This window comes from Euprymna scolopes, chromosome 45 (assembly GCF_053919585.1).
Source record: "Euprymna scolopes isolate OS-2025 chromosome 45, ASM5391958v1, whole genome shotgun sequence".
In the NCBI taxonomy this organism is placed as follows: domain Eukaryota; kingdom Metazoa; phylum Mollusca; class Cephalopoda; order Sepiida; family Sepiolidae; genus Euprymna; species Euprymna scolopes.
In genome coordinates, this window is record NC_136526.1 from 58980085 (window position 1) to 58991696 (window position 11612).

The following is an 11612-nucleotide window of genomic DNA, read 5'->3' on the forward strand; positions in this document are numbered from 1 at the left end:
GACAACCCCCCCCCAAGTACTGTAATGAATTTTTTTAAAATTTTGTTTTAGACTATCATAAATAAAAAGGAAATCGATAATAGGCAATTGACTTTCATCGTCCATTTCTTTTAGCGTGGTAATGACTCTGGCTTGGGTAAGTTGATATGCGTGATCGCCAATAATTTTTGACAAGGAAAGAATAGTTTTTAATTTAACAAAACACCAAAAATAAAAATAAATAAATAAATAAAATAACCAACAGAAAAATAAATCACAATAAAATGAAAAAAAATATTTTAATTTTCTGCGAACTTGTTTTTCCGGTCGCCATCTTAAAATGTTGACTTCCACCCCTCAAACTCGTCTCGTTTAAATTAACTAATCTTATAATCGTTTCTTTGTTAAAAACAGATTGCCAAACAAAAAGTAAGTAGTTATTAATTTAATTGCTTTTGAAGCTCTTTTTTATTACATTATGATTCCCTTTGTTTTACTACAGGGGCGCGTCGAAACCATTATGATTGCCTTTGTTTTAATAGAGAAATGAGTCAACATTCCATGATTGCATAGAAACGAAGAATAGTACTATAGAAATCACTCTAATCGGGGTTTTATAGTTTAATTTTATTTTTAAAGTTTCTTTCTTTTCTTTTTAAGTGCCTTGAAAATTATTTTTATATTGAAAACATCACAAAATACCTAACATATTATTTCGTACTCTAACATAATTCCTAACGGCCCAGAATACATCAATGGGGGGGGGGTCGGTATGATTCAGTTAACGTGAAACGTTAAAACCCACTACTAAAAAAAAATCACAAGAACATATTTAACAAGAAATTTAAGGAAATTTTCAATGTTTATAGGAAATATTTATTTCTTGAGTATAGCTGTGGAAAAGGGGGGAATGATAATACTGATTCTGAAAGAAAAAAAAACGGAAGTGCCTCTTCCGTCATTTAAGAATTTACTAAAATTTAGGAAATCAATTTTAATGAAGTTTTCTGCATTTATTAACAATCACAGAATATAATAAACATATTTTTATCTTAGTAAAAATGTATTATTTCATTTAAACAAAATAATAATTTTCTAAAGGTCTATTTTAAGTACTAAAAACGCATTTATTTTAGTTTTGATGAAGATAAAACATCATAGAAGTTAGCAATTTATTTTTAAATATTTCTCATATATTTTACAAAAGACACTAAAGTCCTGTAAATATGGAAGATGTGGTTCTACAATTCATTGTTAAGATCCACTCAAAACAAAAACGGCTTTTTCCATCTTCTTTTATATTTTTGAAGGACAGATAACTCACTGGTACTTCCTGTACAATTATCAGATAACTTCTAGATACAATTCCAACGCATTAGTCTATAACTCTTTTTCCTTTATATTCCCCACGTTTTTGCCACAGTATGAATTATCATGATCATTTTTGTTTGCACTAGAGAACTTGTGTAAATTTTCTATGCATTTGTGTTGGTAAGTTTCTTGGCGCTCTTATTCTGCAGCGTGAAGGTTGTCTTAATGATGGAGGACTGTCTGTGTGTGTTTATCATCCAGTGTTGTTCTCTACTTCCTCTGTGGTATCATCAATTTCCATTTCTTCTTCATCAGGCTCGCCAGTCAACCTGACATAAACATACAGTTTACATTTAAATCTAAATATGTCGTTTAAAAAACAATAACAAACTAAAAGTTTTAATCAGTTATATTTAATCTGTTCTTGGCATTTTCACATCTTGGATCGACAATTAAATGTAAATGTATTGCTTTAAAAATAAAATACAACAAACATACAGAAAGAATAAAAGTTCTCGGCACTTTAAAACTAAGCAAAGAACTTTGTAGGTAATTCTACCCTATACAATCAACCCCCCCCCCGATTTTCCTCCTGCGTTTGAGAATATGCTATGGAACATACAAATATCTGTGTGATGTTAAATAGTCAAACACCTCAGCAAAAATAACCTCCTCAGTGACATACAATATGGTTTAATAGGGTATTACATAAATTCTACTCCACAAAATCCCAAGCTATGTTATAGCTCGAAATCTTTTTAATTAATTAATCATTTCTCTCTGATAAATTCATAAGAATAGTAGTTTATGGGCAGAAATCAAAAGCTCACAGTATTAATACTGCAGTCCCTCAGGGATCCATTCTAAGCTCAACTCTCTTCCTGATCTACATCAATGACCTCCCAAATCACATAGATAATTTGTAGACGTTTATGCTGAAAACACTACCATCTATGGTAATACTTCAAAGGCCGTATAAGACCAAATTCTCTCTGATTCTCTCTCCTCTGATCTTGAGACCATAGTACAATGGGGAAAGAGGTGACTGGTTAATTTCAATGCATCTAAAACCAAGCCTCTATCTTTACATCGTCAATGTGATGATCTCCATCTCGCATCGATTGAAATGAATGGCTCTCTTCTTGGGGAGGCTCCATGTTTTGACAAGCTTCTGGGTCTGATTTTTACTTTTACTTTTGATCTGAGATGGAACAAGTACATCAAATCTGTTACCAAGGCTGCTGGAAAAATGATGGAATCATTCTACTGCTCCAGTAGATATCTCACTTACTGATGCAGTTCTCTACGTGTATAAGAGCTAAATATGTACAAGGATGGAGTACTGTTGCCACAGCTGGGTAGGAGCTGCTATAATATCTAATCCTGCTTTGACAGAGTTCAAAACAGACTTTGTAGCCTCGTGGGGGGATGCCCTTTTCTGTTCCCTACAACCTCTTTCCCACAGAAGAGGCATTGCAAGTATGTCCCTGCTTTATCATTATTTTCATTGCAAGTGCTCGTCTGAGCCGAATCTATGGCCCCATTTACTTGATTTTCACTAAAAATACTCATCTACCTGAAACTACTATCATTTTTTACCCTGCTCTTTATCTGCGCACAAACCTTAATATAGATTCCATGAACAAAGCTTCTTTCTTAGAACTGTACACCTGTGGACTTCTGTTTCCGTTAGTTGCAACTGATTACAATACAGTCATCTTCAATTTCAACGAGTTCTTGATGGATCATCCCATAAGCAATCCAATTTACAAAATTTTCATGATTTACGATTACTATGATGTTTTCCCATTGGCTACCATACACTCATTAACTCTTATTCTCGAGTGGCCTTTGGGGCTTGACAAGTGTTGATTCCTTCGTCTAAAAACAAAAAAAAATGCAGCCATCTAGGGCCGTATACACTTAACAGTAAGTAATTGTAAAACATTCACATGGATGCAACATTGTGTCGATGCAACAAGGGCTTGAGTTTGGTTAATTTATATTCAATTTATTTGATTGGAAATTTTTTTAGGATTCTGTCTATAAGGAAAATAATGAGGTAACAAAACACCCTTAATTTACTGATAATGGCTTTATAGAGATACAGAATCCCAGTGAGTGTGATTAGTTTTCTAGAATGGTAGATGGAGCCCAGTATTTTTGCTGCAATCAATTTGTTCCAATTCCTGTTGACTGTTGATGTTATGCTGATAGTTTGAACGAAAAACCTTAAGGTAACATGTTATTAGTCATAACAGTCAGTTTCTTATAATTGTTAAAGTTTAGTCTTTGCAGCAATAAATATTATCTATTTATGCCTCATTCCATTATAGACTGATAGTAATTTTCTAAGGTTTTATCATGTTGTGTTGATGTACAACTACCGAGGACAACCTGATTTTTCTCTTTTTTTTCTTGTTTCAAGAATTTGATTATATGAATCCTAGTGTTACTGTACGCTTTAATTTTCATGAGAAAACCTTCATCCCAGACTCATTGGATATAAAAAGGCCTACTTTCCTAGCTCTCCATTCCTTATTCAATGCATGGTATATGCGTTCGAAGATGACTATTAGAATACCTGCAGTTGAATGACTTTACATTAATCTACACTGTTTGTCAAAAAATATTTAGCATTAATTAACCACTATTGTTATGTAGTGGAAGAAACAAATTTTTTATCGATATATCTATCTGGTTATCTATTTTGTTATTTGTCTATCCATATCGATCTATCTATCTATCTATAACTATCTATCTATCTAACTTGTGATATAAAGATAAACAAGAGATGAGATATAAAGGTGTTTTGATAAAATGGACATGTTTCACCGGAAGCTGTAAAAACAGCTGACCCAGAAAGACGTGTTCTCATGTGATCAGGTTAGTTGACATAGAGTTCGAATTTGGATGTTAAGAAGAGCGGTCAGGTTCATGGTTGTCTCTTCCCCCTGGAGACGATTAGAATTAACCACATGAAAAGAAACTCACTTTCCATTCATGAATTTTAGATGGACCAAGATCAACAATGAATATAAATTTAAATAAGATATGTTGAAAATACATGTATGGCACACACACTCCAGAACATTCTTTGATTGGCCTGTACTCTAACAGGTATTACTTGAACTCTAACATTAGCATAAACATTACAAAACTGATAGTAAAAAAAGTGTATTTCTTAAGCCCTAGTTTCCCACCGTGCAAACGACTAAGTTGAGGCCAATTTTCTTTTTCCTATCATTTTGTGCTAAAGGCAGTTTGTCAACAGCAAATTTCAGTGTTTATAGGTAATATTTTCTTTTTATTATAAAATCCTGTTGTGGAAGAGTTTTGACTAAAATACCAAAAATTGTCGGAGAAATTGAGCAGATTCTTAGTAATTTAGTTTTTTGACAATCCTTCTTTACAAGCATAATCAATTAAATCAGCATTGCACCCCATCTGTCAGGTACGCAGCATGAATAATATTTTATAATCTAAGCCGTAATTGACTACATCTTTGGAATATTCAAACAAATTGAAATGATGTCTCCAGTTACATTTTTCTTATCTTTATTCTTTAAATGACATCAGGATTGATTATTTCTATCAGAAACAGATACCAAATGAAATGTTGCAAAAGTATTGCTCAAGTTGATAGTAAAAAATATACAACAGCTTAAAATACTGAAGAGAACTTGAATGAATGTTTAATTGAATCTATTTCATGTTTAATTGAATCTATTTTATGTTTAATTGAATCTATTTCATATTAAATTGATTCTATTTTATATTAAATTGATTCTATTTCATGTTTAATTGAATCTATTTCATGTTAAATTGAATCTAGTTCATGTTTAATTGAATGTATTTCATATTAAATTGATTCTATTTTATATTAAATTGATTCTATTTCATATTAAATTGATTCTATTTCATGTTTAATTGAATCTATTTCATGTTTATTTGAATCTAGTTCATGTTTAATTGAATCTATTTCATGTTTAATTGAATCTATTTCATGTTTAATTGAATCTATTTCATGTTTAATTGAATCTATTTCATGTTTAATTGAATCTATTTCATGTTTAATTGAATGTATTTCATATTAAATTGATTCTATTTTATATTAAATTGAATCTATTTAATGTTTAATTGAATCTATTTCATGTTTAATTGAATGTATTTCATGTTTAATTGAATGTATTTAATGTTTAATTGAATGTATTTCATGTTTAATTGAATCTAGTTCATGTTTAATTGAATCTATTTCATATTAAATTGATTCTATTTTATATTAAATTGATTCTATTTTATATTAAATTGATTCTAATTTATGTTTAATTGGGTGCATTTTGTATTAAATTGATTTTTCTTATGTTAAATTGATTCTATTTCATGTTAAATTGATTATATTTCCTGTTAATTCGTTTTCATGTTAACTTTTTTCCTTTTCATTTTAAAATTAGTGTATTTTATATTAAATTGATTCTATTTCGTGTGTAATTTATTCTATTTTATATTAAATGGGATTCTAAGTAGTTTAAATTATGGACATTCAGATATGCCTCTATTAAAAATGGCAACAGTTTCTCGAAAAATTTCTCATAACATTTAAAGGAAAGTAGCTTTCCCTTTGTAAAAATAGATCTTCTCCATTTATCCTCTATATAAAAATTATAAAAAAATCTGAAAACATAAATATCCCAGGATCAACAATTGGTGTTCACTTGCATTAATGTCATGTTGTTTGTATATATTATCAGCAACAACACCGTGGATCAATGTTTTGTCTAAGAATAATTTGATTATATGAAATATTTTTTAGTAATACTGTAGTAATTAATTTGTATAAGATCTTTATTCTAGACATTTTTTGAATATATTTTTAACATAATTCCTCACATCTTATATTAAAATTATTTGATTTATTATTTTTACACACTTATTTACAAGTAAATTTTACCTGCATATAAATTTCAACTGTATATATCTATAGCCCAAATGTTAAAGCATATTTTTGTACCTTTTGAAGAAAAGAGACTGCTTAATGTTCAAATAGATTTTGAATATCAGTTGATTATTTTTATTTGTAAAATGTTCTTTCTTTATTATGATTATTTAAATTTTCTGTGTTTAATTTTTTTTTTAATTATTGGATTTTTATAAGGCAATTAATTTGAACACCATAACCTTTCTGAATGTTCTGATCAGTTGCAAAATTCACTAATGTAAGATTTATTTTTTTAATATTAAAAATAAAACAACAAATTTAAATATTTGGAATTCATAACAATGAGAAATCAGAATATTTCACATCTTTTTGTTTTTGTTTTTACAAGGCATCACCACTTATCAAGGTCAAGATGCCACTCGAGGATAAGGGTTAAGAGTGTACAGTAGGCAAATGGACAATATAGTAATCGTTAGTAATGGAAACTCGGTAAGTTTGTTAAATAAAATGGAACAGCTCATCAAGAACTTGTTTACGTTGGACTTGAAGACAACCATATTGTAGTGAGCTGGGAAGGAGGAAAACGGAAAACAGTTCCACAGGCGTGCATTTTCAAGAAAGAAGCTTTGTTCATAGAATCTATGTTTAAGTTGAGGAGCAGATAAAGAGTGGGGGGAATTATTGATAGTGTTTTCAGCAAGATGAGTGTTTCTTGTGAAAGTTTGGCAAGGCAGGACGATAGATTGAAGCTCAGTTGAGCACTTGTTATGAAAATAACGATAAAGCAAAGACAAATGTGCCAAATCTCTTCTGTAAAAAAGAAGTTGCAGGGAAGAGAAAAAGACATCTACGATGCTATGAAGTCTATTTTGAACTATCATGGCAGGATAAGTCCTTTCTAGCAGCTCCTGCCCAGATGTGACAACAGTACTCAATCCTTGTATGTACCTGGCTCTTATATAGATGGAGAATTCCATCAGCAGTGAGATATCTACTGGATCGATAGAAGGATCCCACCGTTTTTCCAGCTGCATTGGCAACAGATTTGATGTATGTCTTCCATTTTAGATCAGGAGTAAAGGTCAAGCCGAGAAGCTTATCAAAACATGAGGCCTCCCTAAGAAAAGAGCCATTCATTTCAATTGATGATAAAAGCTTGGTTTTAGATGCATTAAAAGTAACCAGCAACTCCTTTCCCCATTGTACCACTTGCTTAAGATCTGATATATGCTTTTAAAGATAGTAACGCTGCTGTTGTGGGAGTGATAGAGAGTAAATATAAACACAGTAGTGTTAGCAAGTTCAACCCGGAAACATATAAGGTAAGTTAGGATCTTCTCTGGAGAGGTCCCTACCACATGGAAAGCCATCTTTAATATTGGCACATATTCCATGTCCATGGCGATCTTAGGGGTCATATTTGGAAGTTAAGTTAGAGTATCTTGGAATTACAAACTTTGCCAGTTTGCTTAAACCTAAATTACTTTATTATTTTTTCAGACCGCTTCCAGAAAATCTGAACTGCCTGTATGTATTGTTAAAATCCTCAAGCATATCTTTGTAACCTTTAAAGAAAACATACTGCTTAAGGTTCAAATATTTTTTTAATAACAGGTAATTATTTCTACTTGTAAACATGTTTAATTTTTTAAATTTTTTTATGAATATTTTAATGGGTGAATTTTATTTTTTTTAATTGTAAATTTTTGTATGGTCAATTGATTTTAAAAGCACAAACTTTATGAATGTTCTGCTCAGAAATTAATATTGTCCGTAATATTTTGAAAAAAAGATGGAATCATGAAATTTTAAAAAGATAAAGTAAAAAAATAATAGTGAATTTTGGAAATAGGGATTGATACTTTATATACATTTGAAACTCTTGTTTTTCATGAAGTTCAACAATTCCTTCCTCGACACCTCTCAGTAATATTTTTGAAGCTCTTGTTTAATGCTAATCTTTTAGAATTCTTTCAGATTTGTAATTGTAATTTGTGTAGTATGCCAGATAGTTGAAGAGTAGTGGATGATATATATTGAGTATTTCAAGAGAAAATACACCTTCTTTCCGGGAATAATGTTTGTAACGTCCTATTTAAAAATAGAAAACTGTCAATTTCAAAACCTCTTATTGAAGCAGATAATTGAAAGCGTGACAAGTGTTCAGAAATATTGGTTTCATATGTGACACATATATGTTGTTGACATATTACAACATTGCTTTCTTGATTTATCTCATTATAAACTATGCCCATAATAATCCTCATAATTTGAAGAATCACATTTACAGCTATTCCCTCCATAGATAACTAATACTTATTGCCAGGCTTAACTATGATATGATAAGGTCTAAATTGATCTTTGACAGGCTTTTAAAGCAGAAATGTAGGAGCACGATATCGACCGCTTTTATTATTTTTGGTGCTAAAATGAGAAAATCAAAATTTTATGTGACAACAGTAAAGAGGAGCTCTTATTAGTCAATAACAAAACTTTTGCTTTTTGTTGCTTGATTACAGCCGTCAGTGTGAGTAGCAATTACAGGAGCTTGGTTAGTTTTTGGTAAAAAGCCAACAATAATGTATCGTTTCAATTGGATGGTTCTCTGTTGATGCTTATTTAGCTTACTTGGTGCCTTGGATCCTGAACTCTTTATGCACTTAATTGGATTTCCCTTAACTTGGAGCTGATCCAAACTAAACAGAACTTTCACAATTATCAGTTCATAAATTAAAATCTTACTTTTACTTGCCAACTCTATATGTCTGCATTGCAATGCCAAGAGTAATCATCTGAACAGTTTGCTTTTGCCAAGTCCAGCATATGCTCTTGCATAATATGGTGGAGAAGCACCATGAGTAACAATAGTGTTTGAGCATGTTCTACATGAGAAATATGGCTGTAAGTCTTCCCATATTCATTTCAATGGCACTATATAATGTAAATACGACTTTTGTTTAATTCCTGACTTTAATACATGGAAACCATTAATATATGTATGGAGAAAAACAGTCAATTTTCTTCATCAATCATAACTAACACACATGCTTAGCTACCTTAATCCATTCAATAATGGATTGATATTTGTCCACATTACTAAACAATTGCATTAGTTTGAAATTACAATTGATCTTATAAAGGCAACACAGATACCATAGCTATTATACATGACACAAACGACCAATAAAATTTGTCTCTTAAAATTAGTTGCACGATATAAACAAGCAGTATTAAATTTATACGTTCATATAAACCGAGTCACCAGTATTGCAAATGATTTCTTTTTAATGGCAATTAAACAAAAACTAATTTTCATGAAAATGAATTTTCAAAACTAAAGTAATATATAATAATAAATAATAATAATATTGTATATGTGTATGAATAAAACTAATTTTAATAAAGTAATCAAGTCATAAACATACAAATAAGACTTATTTCTTTAATATTTTACGAAAATATGCAAAAATATTTCTCGTCAATAATGTTTTATTACATTTTTAAGCTTCCACTTAATGTTATTAATACGGATAAAACTGTTACATAAATTTCGAGACGTCTTTATTGTTTCTTCAAAATCATTGATTTTTTATTTAAGTGAACATCATTTTTCAAAAAATTAGTTTGTACAAGTAAATATGTGAAATAATTAGATATATTATGATGCACATGAAAAGTTGAAAAAACATGGGAAAAGATTACTAGATTGATTACATGCATATTAGATATTTCCATTTTTTGTTAAAAAAATGAATGATTTTTATTTGCTATGTTTTATAACACATGTCAGAAATTATGGTGATTTATATAGTCTTCAATTTCTTAGAATTTTCAAACATTATATATTCAAACATTTTTTTGCATTGTCGAACCAAGAGAATTGGAAAAATTGCTAGATTTAATGCTTGAGAAACATTAGTCAAACTGTGTTGCAAAATAAAGATCATAAATACAATATTTTCCAAAAGAATCATATTTTTATAAATTAAAAAGTTTGTAAATTAAAAATACATATTAATTTAGAAAATAACTAAGGAAACTTTTGTGAATATTAAGTTAAATATATATGAAAAAGAATTTTCTTCCTGGATAAGCATTGCAACAAAAATCCTGATTATATTTAATTGTGTTATTTTTAGTATTTTATTATTTTATTTATGTCTGCGGTTGGCTACATGTTCAGCTTGCAAAGAACATGTATAAAATTATATTATTTAATAAAATTTGTCTTTATTTCATTTTGCAGAATATCCAGCAATGAATAAAATGCAGATTGCACAAAGTTAAAAGCTGAAAAAATCTTGACAAATGAGTATGTGTTCTATTCTTGTCATTAAATACTATTTTGTAAATGCTGTGAATAATAGAATAATAAAAACTTATGATGAGCTGCAAAAAATGGTGAATTTGATCGAACTATCCATGAAAATATACAGAAAATAGTTTATATATAAACAAATGGTGAGAATCTATGTACATTATGTGAATACATAAGGTTTAAATATCATCTTATGAAATGTATAAACATTCACTGGATCTATTATATTTATCAATTAATTCACATCACATATTGATTTGATGTAGATTCTTTTGGTTATATAGTGAGCTGCCACAAAGAGGATATATATATATATATATATATGTGTATGTATACGTCATCACTTACGTTGAAAAAGATGTTCTCATTGAAACAATAAAATGTACAAACATTTACTGAATCTATTAAATATTCATCAACAAATGAGTAATACACTATATTACAATATATGACTAATACACTTGAGAAATTATTGAAAAGGGAAAATTTGGGATGAAAAAATGTCTGTTTTGTAGTTTTACATATAAATTTGGTATTTACATAAACCATTATCTGTGCACACAAATCTTTTATATATATATATATATATATATATATATATATATATATATAGATATTCATATTATCAATTATATTTAAAAATAAAATATTTTTTCATTTAAACATGATTAAAATATGAATTGTAAACTTAAAAAATTGAAATCCATGAAACAAACAAAAATCTTATTCTCTTTATTCTACAATAGAAAAATAAAAATATAAAGAAAGTAATTAGACTAAAAAACCATAAATATTTCAATTTTAAAATGAACACTAATTCAAATACTGGACTGAAGCCATATTCTTGTGAAATATGTGGCTCTTCTTTTACAAGGAAATTCAACTTGTCCATTCATATGCGAAGACATACTGGTGAGAAACCATATTCTTGTGAAATATGTGAGTCTTCTTTTACACAGAAAAATAACTTGTTGCAACATATGCGAACACATACTGGTGAGAAACCATATTCCTGTGAAATATGTGAGTCTTCTTTTACACAGAAGCAACACCTGTTGCAACATA

General features: G+C 29.3%; 1 long non-coding RNA gene across 1 annotated transcript; it reads left to right on the top strand.

Annotated features, from left to right (window-relative positions):
- Positions 1-309: 309 nt before the first annotated feature.
- LOC145269774 (uncharacterized) lies at positions 310-11099 on the top strand. The gene is made up of 3 exons (XR_013865234.1): positions 310-408; positions 7730-7843; positions 10476-11099. It is a non-coding gene; the product is annotated as an uncharacterized LOC145269774 (long non-coding RNA).
- The last annotated feature ends 513 nt before the right edge of the window (positions 11100-11612 follow it).